Here is an 11,652-nt window from a genome sequence, read left to right as displayed (position 1 = left end):
TGTGTGTGTGTGTGTGTGTGTGTGTGTGTGTGTGTGTGTGTGTGTGTATGTATGTAGGGGACAAATATTCTAGGCAGAAGCCAAAGTGGGAAGGTCTTTAAATGCCTGGACGAAGGGTTTGTAGAAGTATTATAAGGAATCACCAAATTTTAAGCAGGATAATGACATGATTGGACTGATGTTTTAAGAAGGTTTGGCTTTGTTTTAAAAAGACCAAGGAAAAAAGTGATTTTTTTTTTACTTCAAATTCTAAGTTTTACAGATTTTAATACTATAAGAAACCTTAAAGCATATCTATCTAAACCCCCTCATTTTACAGATCAGGGAATTCAGGCCCAGGTAGTAAATAATAGAGGTGGGATTTGAACTCAAATCCTTTTATTTTAAAGCCAATCTTCCTTCTACTGTATTGCACTATAGTTGGCACAGTGGGATCTATGTGGCACAATGGATAGAGTGCTTGGCCTGAAGTCAAGAAGACTTATTTTTATGAGTTCAAATCTGACCTCAGATACTTACTAGCTGTGTGACTCTGGGCAAGTCACTTAACCCTGTTTGCCTCAGTTTCTTCATCTGTAAAATGAGCTGGAAAAGGAAATGACAAACTACTCCAGTATCTTTGCCAAGAAAACCCCAAATGGGGCCATGAAGATTTGGACACGACTGAAAACCAATGAATAATAAGTAGGGGACACAAGTATATTTTTGAAAGGGATTTTTAAATGCATAACTCTAAGGACACAACATAGTCTCATGGCATTTATGGCCTGAAACAAATGCTCATTGATCTCAGAAGCATGAAAGAGAAAAAAAAGTCAAGAGATAATAGTGATGACTTACTCTTAAGATATCATAGGATATTTATTACCAGTTTCACAACAGGAGTAAATGTGTTAGTTTATAGAAAACTGACTGTTTTAAGGAAACACCTTATAAAACATATTAACAACAAAGAGTCAAGGGAACTTTACATATAAATAAAAAAGAAAAAGATGAAAATTGAACTGCTTTAATGAAAACAAAAGTAATAATGCCTCTTATTAAACTTACAGTTTATATAATTAATCAAGGCCAGAAGACCCTGGATGATACAAATCAATTGGTACTTTTTGTCAAGAAGAATTCTACAGAATTCTCAGAAAGCTGAGAAGTAGGCCAAGGGTGAAATAAGGACATCATTTCAGTTTGAACTTTGTGAATCACTCATTCTTGCAGACTTGATACTGGATATTAATGAAATGCAGTGTGTGTGTGTGTGTGTGTGTGTGTGTGTGAGCTCAGAGGGCAACCTACCCTTGTCTCCTGCCAAGACTACCAAATGAGAAATTTTTCCATGAAGTCATACGAAAACATGAAAATATACTAGCTGGTTTCCTCAGACATCACTCAATCATTAGATTGCTTGGCTAGGCTAGACTAGTGGCCAGCAGGAATTACTCTTTCCACAAAAAAAAAAATTAAAGTAATGAGTTGAAGGAAGTGGGATGCTGAGGCATTGAAAACAGCCCTTCAAAGAAGAAAGACATTTAAAAAAATTCTCCACACGGCTCTTTGGAGACAAGTAGCTGAGCTTGTTTTAATGGAGATTAAACCTGGACTCATAGTACCCTTTAGTTAATTCTTGACAGCATGAAGGGGGTGTGTGGAAGTGGCAATTATTAAGGGAATTTGTGCTTGACTCATTTGTAGAGAAAGTAGAGACAGTTTGGTATAGTGGAAATAGAACTATTTATGGATTCCATCCCACCTCTGACACTTACTACCTGGGTAAGTTTAGCATTTTGAGAGAACAAGCTGGGGCAGCTAGGAGGTGCAGTGGATAGAGCACTAGCCCTGGAGTTAGGAGGACCTGAGTTCAAATGTGATCTCAGACCAGACACTTGACACTTACTAGCTGTGTGACCCTGGGCAAGGCACTTAACTCTAATTGCCTGGGGGTGGGGAGAGGAGAATCAAAGAAAGAGCAAGCTCTAGGAAAGATGATCAGGGTATAAGAATGAATTGAGAGGTGCATTAAAGGGCCTTCCCCCCTCCACTAAAGTCCTTCTTTGATGTTTTTTTTCATCATAGGGGGTAACCCTGGGTTCTTGAAGAAGATGTATATGTATAGCAAGTCCCACCAAGTTTCACAGTCCTAATGACAGATGAAAGGTGGTTCTTGAGGGTCAAGTCAATGGAGGGCAGACCTGGCCAGGTGTTAACAAGCTTACAGCTGCAGAGAGAGATTCTCTGTCTAGAGACCAAGGACTAGCCTAATTCAGTTTGGAGAGGTTCATTTACAGAAGGTTAGCCAGAAGGTGATTTTTTTTTACTGTAACAGCTCATGAAACTGTCTCAGACATGAGATAGTGATGGTGGTGGTGGTGGGAGTTTATTAGTGCTCAGTGGTAGTGCTCAGTGAATGAAATTATAGATTTTCTGAAATATGGAGGCATTATACAATTTTAGATTTTTATTTTTTGGCGTGGGCTCTGGACCCATCTGGAATGACATACCCCATATTCTTAAGTCTATTATTAAATGATGATTTGTATTTTATTTATTTATTTATAATTTATTTGGATGTATTTTATTGTATCCTAGGATAATATCAGTAGCCAGCAGTTATATATCACTTTAAGGTTTGCAAAGCACTCTACATATACTATTTCATTTGAATCTCATAACAACCATGTGAAGCAGGTGTTATTATTATCCCTATTTTACACATGAAGAGACTGAGACCAAGATAGTTACTTCTTGACTTTGAGTGAAGCTGTCATAGCATCATAGATTTAGAGTTGCAAGGGACCTTTGAGGCCATTGAATACAATCCTCTCATTTTACAGGTAAGGAAACTGAGGCTGAGGGAGGTCAAATTGCTCGACACACACAGGTAGTAGGAGCCAGAGGTGGGAATGGGATCCACAATTGATTCTCTATCCATTACACCAGACTGCCTCTACTTTCTAAAAGTGGTGGTCTTGCCACCTCCAGTGAATGACATTTCTTCCCAGAAAATTTGGTGCTTAGTGAATAGAACTGAAGAGAGGCACTCTTGCCTTGATTCTGCTCCACCAGAAATGTATTTATTCTTCCCCACTGGATCCAGAACAAATAAATTATAGGATTATAGGTTTTTAGAGCTGGAAGAGATCTTAGAAATTACCTGGTCCAACTTCCTTATTTTATGGATGAAGAAAGTGGTATCATGAAAGATGAAGCGACTTTCTGAGGGTCACGCAGGTAGTAAAAGACAGCCGGAATTCGAATCCAGGTCCTCTGACTTCACATCCAGAACTCTTCTCTACACCATCGGTGATTCCTCAATACGGACTGCTGGAAATTTATAATAGAAACAGCCAGTTGTGATATTCTAATTTTAAGATGTCTAGAATATTTACCCTTAAATTAAATGGAATGACAGGACAAAGTTCATTTCTGAACTGTTTTGTAAATATTTGCTATTAACCATATACAATGAAGACGTGGCTTCACATTGCTGTTCATTTATGTTCAACTCTTCGTGACCCCATGGATCATACTATTCATGGGATTTTCTTGGCAAAGATACTGAGATGGTTTAGCATTTCCTTCTCAAGTGGATTAAAGTAAACAGAGGCTAAGTGACTTGCACAGGGTCACACAGCTAGTAAGTGTCTGAGGTTGGATTTGAACTCAGGTTTTCCCTATTCCAGGCCTAGTGCTCTATCCACTGAGCCACCTAGCTGCCTATAGTTTCATATCCAATCCCATTTTTGGGTACTTTTTGTATACAGAAATATTTGTGTTCATTCAGTAAATAATTAAAAAGAAAAATGTTTGGTATTCCTTTAAGGTTTTATGTAAAGCACCTAAAATTTTGTAAGAAGAAATAAAAACATGTCCTGTTAAATTAGGTTATGCGGATTTTTAGACAATAAGGGGAAAGACATTATAGAATCCAAGTAAAGAAAAATCTTTCTCGGGGAAGCTAGGTGGCGAAGTGGATAGAACACTGGCTCTAGATTCAGGAGGACCCGAGTTCAAATTCGACCTCAGACACATAACACTTATTAGTTGTGTGACCCTGGGCAAGTCACTTAACCCCACTGCCTAGCCAAAAAAAAAGAAAAATCTTTCTTGACCAGTTGCTTTTTCTGTCATAAACTGTTCAGTAGTTTGGTGCAGAATAGATACTTTTTCCTTCACCTTTAGTAGGGTAGACTTTCAGATGAGAAAAAAATCCTATGATATTTCTATGACTTCATTCCTATAAACCCCTTCCCCCCACCATGGTAGAAGCAGGGATGTGGTGTGCTGGAACTAATTGGAACCGAGTCTTAAATTTTTAGTGTGAGCAGTTATACCTTAAAAATTGGCAAACAACAGGTAGAATTACAATTGTTAGAAGTTAGAATAATTTTCATATTGGAGTCCTTTAATTAGATAAGAAAACTGTAAGTCACATAAAGGACTTTGTTCTTGTCAATCATATGAGAATTTGGAATTGAGTTCAAATGATTTTGCAAGTTTCTTTTTTTCTTTAAATTTGCATTAATTATTCTATCCATATCTAATATAGCCATGCGTCAGGTTATGTGGTGTCACTGAAAGCTGTTGTTTTTAATTATTTTCATGTATTTGTTTAATTGAAGCTTTTGCTGATGCATTTTTAATATTCCAGTTCTAACATTATTGTGTTAATTTTGAGAAATAAATTAATATCAAATAAGAAATAAGTATTCTGATGGCTTCTTGGTAAATACATTGGATTATTTTTTTCCATAAAAAAAGAAATTGGCAAATACTACAAATCAGGCTTTGATTTATTGTTTTGTGGTTTCTCTAGACTTGAGAAAGTGATGGAGAACATGTTAATAATGTTAAAAGTGTGTTGCGCTTACATTTTTTCCAGAGAGCTGGTTGCTAAACATTTACCAGCACACTCCTGGATAGAAGAATCTTTTCTTATCTTGGTCAGTCAACAAGTATTTATTAAACACCTATTAAGTACCAGGAATGGTGCTAAGCACTGGTGCTACAAAGAGAGACAAAAATCATTCCTGCCTTCGAGGAGCTTAAGGTCCAATGGAAGATAAGGTGGTCTGTCTCTGGGAATTGTCCCTATAGCTGCCCTACAGCTTGTGCATCTTGGCAGACCATCTGGATGCAAGTTCACCCAATAACTACTACCTCTTCACAGGAAACGGTGGACTGGGTTTGAGCCTGTCCTCGATGAACATCAGCTTTGTGACCTGAGGCAAGGTACTTAATCTCTTAAGTACCCCAGGAATCTCTCTAAGGCTGGATATGTTATAGCAGAATTATTGACTTAATGGCGTTTCCACTCTGAGAGATCTCCATACTGATGGAATCACAGGTCTGAAGCAAAGCAAACAACCTTTCCCAAACCAAGACAGGGTTAAGAAAGCCCAAAATCGCCCTTTCCCTCACTTTTTTCTCATGGTCATTTGAATAAAGGCATCTTATAGTCAAAGGCCTCTTTTTTGGGGGGGTAGAGGGGCCAGGGTGATTGGACTCCAACATGAAAATTCACGCCACTGATATTCAAATGGGCAATGAGACATTGTTAGCTTAGAACAGCTGCAAACAGCTGGACTATCCTAGGAAGTAGTGAGTTCTCTATCACTAAATGTCTTCAAATTCAGGGATGCTCCTCTTGAAATGTATTTTTTCAGCCCCCAACTGAAACTAGGAAAAATAAAGTAGATGATTCTTTCAAGCTTAGACAGCTAGAAATTTATAAAAACTGAAATTTTCAATAGACATATGGGCTGTGCTAGATGACTCTTATAGCATGATAGATTTATAGCTAGAAGGGACTTTAGGGGTGAGGGGAAGAAAAGCATCTATTATGCTCCAGGCACTGTGGTAAGTGCTTTACAAATATCATCTCATTTGATCCTCACAAGAATCCTAGGTGTGTGTGGGGGTGGGGGTGGTGGAGGAAGTGCTATTATTATCCCCATTTTACAGCTGAGGAAACTGAAGCAGGCAGAGGTTAAGTGACTTGCCCAGGGTCATACAGCTAGTAAGTGTCTGAAACTAGATTTGAATTCAGATCTTCCTGACTCTGGGCCCAGTGATTTTATTCACTAGATGAACTAGAAGTCACCCAGTCCAACTCCCCTCATATTACAGATGAAGAAATTGAGACCCCCAAAAGTTAAATGACTTGTCTGAGGTCATACAGATAGGTAGTAAGTGGCTTAACCAGAACTTCATCCCAAATTTGCTAACTCCAAATCCAGCACTCCTTCTAGGAGTTCCTTCTAACTCTCAGCCTTTTCAGCCTCATTATACATCACTCTCTCTCATCTTAGTGACTGTGCATTGTTCCCCCATGGCTGGTATGCTTCCCCTATCCTCAATTTTATCACTCAGAATCCCCCTTTACCTTCAAAATTCTGCTCAGCAGACAACTTCTCCATAAAACCTTTCCTGATGTCCCAACCTGAGTGCCCGCCTCCCAAAATTTACCTTGTATTTTTTTTAAATATTTGTAGATGTTTAGTTACATACATGTTGACTTACCTAATAGAATGTAAGCTCCCAAAGGCAGGGACTATTTGTTTCATTGCTGTTTTTGTATCCCCATCACCTTCCATAGTGTGTGGCATCTAATAGGTGTTTAACAAATGCTTGTTGACTGACCAATTGATTCTGTTACCAAATGTGGGATTCAGATAATGAAATTATTTTCTAAGGTGCGAAAGCACCACCCCCCAACTTCAAATTTTAGAAGGACAGAAATATAGTCTTTGATTCTACAGCCTCCCCACCACATTTCTAGGTGGTACCCTAGTCAGCAATCCTTTGTGGTTCATATAACCCAACATTTCCTTTCAGGCTACTCTGGAAAAACACATTGAGTAATATGGGATAGACTGATCTGTTAAATGTTTCCAGTGTTATTTTTTTTAGCTAGAAGAAATAACGAATCATAAGACAACCGGGAAAAAGGAGATATGCTGGGCAAAAGCAATAACTTTATATAAAGCCTCTGAGGCAGAAGTTACCTTTGCCATCCATTGCCTGTTGAATACCCAGTGATCAATGGCACAGTGAAATTTTAAGTTGGAATCCTCGATGAATCCAATGGTTCAGCATGGAGTGGCAGTGAGAGCCCTTTTTTTTGCAATCAAGTAACGTAGAGGACCAAATTCCAACCCTGCAACTTACTAATTCTGGTAACATAAGCAAGTCATTTCATTTTCTCTGGGGTCTCAGTTACCTAATCTATAAAAGTGAAAGGGTTGGAATGGGTGACCTATAAGGTCCAATGAAAAAATCCAGCCAGCTAATGTACAAACAAGCCAGAGACAGATGATGGGGTATAGAATGTTTGGCCTCTGCTTTTGATGGTCTCTTTTCTGTGTTTTATACAGCCTTAGCAGCTGGATGGTAACTACTGTTCAGTTCACAGCTGAGACAAGATGATAACAAGAAGGATGAATTTTGAAATCACTGAATATTTCAATAATTATCTGATAAGTGCCAGAAGGGAGGGTTTCTTACGTAGGGTGACCTCTTCTCTGATGACTTTTTCCTGGACACAATGAAAATGACAGGTGTGAGGTTGGGTAGGTGTTCCCATCAGCCACTTCCTTCTTTAAGCGCTCTGGCTTCTTCTGGTCAGATTTGATTAGAAATTCAGAGCCAGTAACTGCTTTAAAAGCTGGAGGGAGGTGCCTTACATTCACCCCCAGTCAATGCTGATTATTTGATGATGGAAGAAATAGCTGCCACCTAGCTTGACTTTAGTCCCCCCAATCTTTAGACTACTTAGATGAATCTTTTAAAAATTCCAGAGATACATCACTGACTTTAGAATGAAACAGAGCCACTTTCAGATCCAAAGAACACAAAATTTCTGATTAGTCAACTGAAGAACCTTTGATTCAGTTCCTGAGGCGTGTAAGACAGTATGGTATACGTGGTAAATAGAGTGCTGGTCATGGAGTAGTCAGGAGGACTCATGTCTTGCCTCTGACACATATTGGCTACGTAACCCTGAGCAAATCACTTATTTAACCTCCCAGTCACCACCCAGAGAGTCCAGGTGACTCTCTAAGACTATAAATTGTAGGGTAGGTGTGTCAGCCTGCATTGTTAGAGGAAATTTCCTCACCGGGAATCCCTAGGCTGATGAAATCTAAGTTTTGGTCTCTCAAAGTTACTCTTTTAAGTGCCTGGGATACAAAGAAGAAAAAAGACAAAACAGATCCTGATGTCAAGGAGTTTAGAAACTAATTCGAGGTGGGGAGGAGGGAAAGGAAGAGGATTGTGATTATTACTGGTCTTTCCTATAATCTTCTCAATAGCCTAGATCCAAGTCAATGAAACAATTAGGTGGTTCTTAAGCATATTCACGATTTGTAAATTATGTAACCTATTTTTGGCTGGGCCACCATATGGAGAAAACAGAATTTCAAAATCATTTATGAATAGAGAAGTTGAAAGGAGAGCTATTTGGAAAGGGCAGGATTTTAAAAAAGGGAGAAGGTTGAATTAAGGGCTTTGAAGTTTTCTTCTGCTTCCTGAATTTTTAATCATATCTATCTCTCTGTTTTCCTGAATGTAAAGTATCTCTTAACACTAGTGTCTCTGTTCTGCTGTTAGCTAGCTGGTATGATTATGGGGAAATTACTTTTCTCCAAGCCTCAGTTTCTTTTTTAGTAAAAGGGGGTACTAATGCTTGTACTATCAAGCTTACAAGATTACTGTGAAGAAAGTACCTTGCATATTGTTAGACTAACATTATACTTATTACTATTGTTATATTTATTATTATTATAGTTATTTATCTTATTATTATTATAGTTGTGCTGTTATCTTGTTCTCCTCATCCTTTTTGATGGCATTTAGATAGAAAGAGTGAGAGGACGAGTTGATCTCCTATTATTCTTCTTTTTTTGGCTAGGCAATGGGGTTAAGTGACTTGCCCAGGGTCACACAGCTAGTAAGTGTTATGTGTCTGAGGCCAGATTTGAACTCAGGTCCTCCTCAATCCAGGGTTGGTGCTCTATCCACTGTGCCACCTAACTGCCCCTTTTCTTTTATTTTTAATGACATGCATACAATTTCTTGGGTGGAAAGGCTTGTTTTCTTCTTTGTTTTCTCCCTTCCTTCCTTTTTTCCATTTCACACAGACAACTGGCTAATTGGCTCTTTGCCAAACAATCCTTTACCCCACTACCCAAGTAACTTTCCAAACGCATTATTCTGATCATACCACCACTCTACACAATAACTTATAATGGATTCCAATGACTATCAAAAAAAGGATAAACTCCTGATTCTGGCATTCAAGGTTCTCCATGATCTGCTTCCTATTTCCCTTCCTAGCCTTATCTCTCTCTCTCTCTTTTTCTTTTTTTGTGAGGCAATTGAGGTTAAGTGACTTGCCCAGAGTTACACAGATACTAATTATCAAGTGTCTGAGGCTGTATTCAAACTCAGGTCCTCCTGACTCCAAGGCCAGAGCTCTATCCACTGCACCTCCTAACTGCCCAGTCTAGCCTTATCTCATATTACTTTCCTCCACACATGCTATATTTTAGCCAGACTACTTCTCATACATGTTCTTTCTTCTTGAATCTCCATGATTTTGCTTGGACCATTCTCCACGCTTGGAATGGATTCCCCTAATCCCCATATATTATTATTCCTTCCTTCCAATGCTGGTGAATCTATGAAGCCTTTACTAACCCTAACTCTCCTCCTCATAGGACTCTCTCCCACCTCAGTTTTATCTCTTTTGCTTAGACCCCCCTACTACACTTACTATATTTCTCCTGTATCAATTTGATTGGTCTCCTCTCAGCCCATTAGATACTAATCTCCCTAGCTATACAGGGTGTCCCAAAAGTCTTAGTTCATTATAATACTTGATTTGTCATTTGTCATTGTTTGTCGGATGAATGAATGAATTAACAGATGTAATATCCTCTACTTCTATTTCCAGTGCTACATAACCAAGGTATTTTTCCTCCTGGTACTTTGCTTAGATTTTTTCTTTGTGTCTACCACTTTTTCTCTCATATCATAATTATTTCTGTGTATGCTTCCTTCTCACCTTTCCCTTTAGAATGTAAGCTTCTTGAGAACAGGGGCTGCCATCATTGCTCTGTTTGTAACTCAGTCCTTAGTAAATATTAGTCAAATTGAAACACAAATAAAAAAACTAATACTTAATGCTTAACTCCTCCTTTTATCTATTCTAACTTTTCCACACAATTCCACACCTCACTGGCTCCATATGACCTCTTACTGTCTCTTTTACCCTTCTTTTTCCTTTTCAAGATTGGCTTTGATGTTCATTTAAATCAGATTTTTACCTCAATATACATGTGGGCTTACATGGCACAATGTTTCTCCAGAAGTATCACCATTCCATCCCCCCTCCCATCTTCACTATTTTTTATCTGTTTTCATACGAATCTTTCCCAAGTACATAACATTCTCCTGGTACTGAGGCATTTGAAAGCACCTATGGTGACCAGGTTGATGTGTCCATAACACTCATGGTCTGTCCATTTAGAATGTGAAGACTTACTGTCATTTTTTCTTATAATAACATACTCCAAGCTCAATAGCGTTAATAGGAAAAGATTCTGGTAGAAAGACTAAAAGCAAAGAAGCAATTATTTCTGGGGAGACACAATCGATTCTCTAGGGATTCTTTTCTTGGCCGGGGGTGGGGGGTGTTGTGTGGCATAGAATACAAAGCCAGGACTGGGATATATGGGTATAGTTTTTATCAATAGCCAGTATTTGGACATTTTAAAATTCATTGTTTTCAAACGAATCAGAAAACTTTAAACTCTGGGCTCTTAAGGTAAACTTCCAGGAAGGGTTCCCTTGCATATTAAGGGCAAAATAAACATAACTCCTGCTGAATAGAGCTCCTATTTTGTGGTTTAAAGGCCTGGAAATGATACTTGGGTAATATTTACACCTATCAATTAAGGACAATTATCTTTGTGGATTGCAAAGACCATGAAAATTCAGTTTCAATTATTCAATCACTTTACATTTTTTATTCCAAATTTCTTGAGTCATCAAAAAAAAAATACCCCCAAACCCACTCTATCTTCTGTTTTCTCTCCCTAATTGAGGAAATAGAGGTGACATGATGTAATGGAACCAACATTAGATTTGAAGACTGGAGAAACCTAGGTTGAATTCTCCCTCTCACACACCAGCTGTGTTACTATGGGCAAGTCATTTCACCTCTCTGAGCCTCAGTTTCCTCATTTTAAAAAAGGGAATTATAATAATATCTGTTCCTTAAACTTGGCATTCTGTCTCCAGTGTCTCTCTGTGCCTTTGTACAGACTATTCTGCCTGGAATTCACTTCTCTCTCTCTCTCTCCCCCCCCCCCCCCCCCCCCGCCACATCAAATTTGATTTATTCTTTATACTTCCCTATTCATCTTGATTCAATCTATGTTCCTTCCTGTTGGAAGGAACAGACTTCTGGAAGTCTTGCCTTTCTTCCCATAGGCGGACAGAGCACAGTAGAGCATCTAACACAGAGAACCACTGTTTGCTTGTGGCTGAAGACTGGCAACTTTTTATCAGCTCCAAGCACTTGACATCCATGAAATATGTGCTTGGACTCTGCACCAGGTGCTTCTTGTGTCTCTACTTTGCTTCCTAAGGATA

The 11,652-nt window shown here is 38.6% G+C and overlaps 1 protein-coding gene across 5 annotated transcripts in view; it reads right to left on the bottom strand.

Moving 5' to 3' along the window:
* Positions 1-11,652, bottom strand: part of WIPF1 (WAS/WASL interacting protein family member 1) — a 170,572-nt gene that overhangs the window by 74,064 nt on the left and 84,856 nt on the right. For all 5 annotated transcript variants that reach the window (XM_027865774.1, XM_027865770.1, XM_027865772.1 and 2 more), the window contains exon 2: positions 3,149-3,318. The gene's annotated coding sequence lies outside the window, so the exon portion shown is untranslated. The remainder of the gene's footprint in view (positions 1-3,148; positions 3,319-11,652) is intronic.

Source organism: Vombatus ursinus, unplaced genomic scaffold (assembly GCF_900497805.2).
Source record: "Vombatus ursinus unplaced genomic scaffold, bare-nosed wombat genome assembly UNPS02014779.1, whole genome shotgun sequence".
NCBI lineage: Eukaryota > Metazoa > Chordata > Mammalia > Diprotodontia > Vombatidae > Vombatus > Vombatus ursinus.
This window is presented reverse-complemented; position numbering and strand designations above follow the sequence as displayed.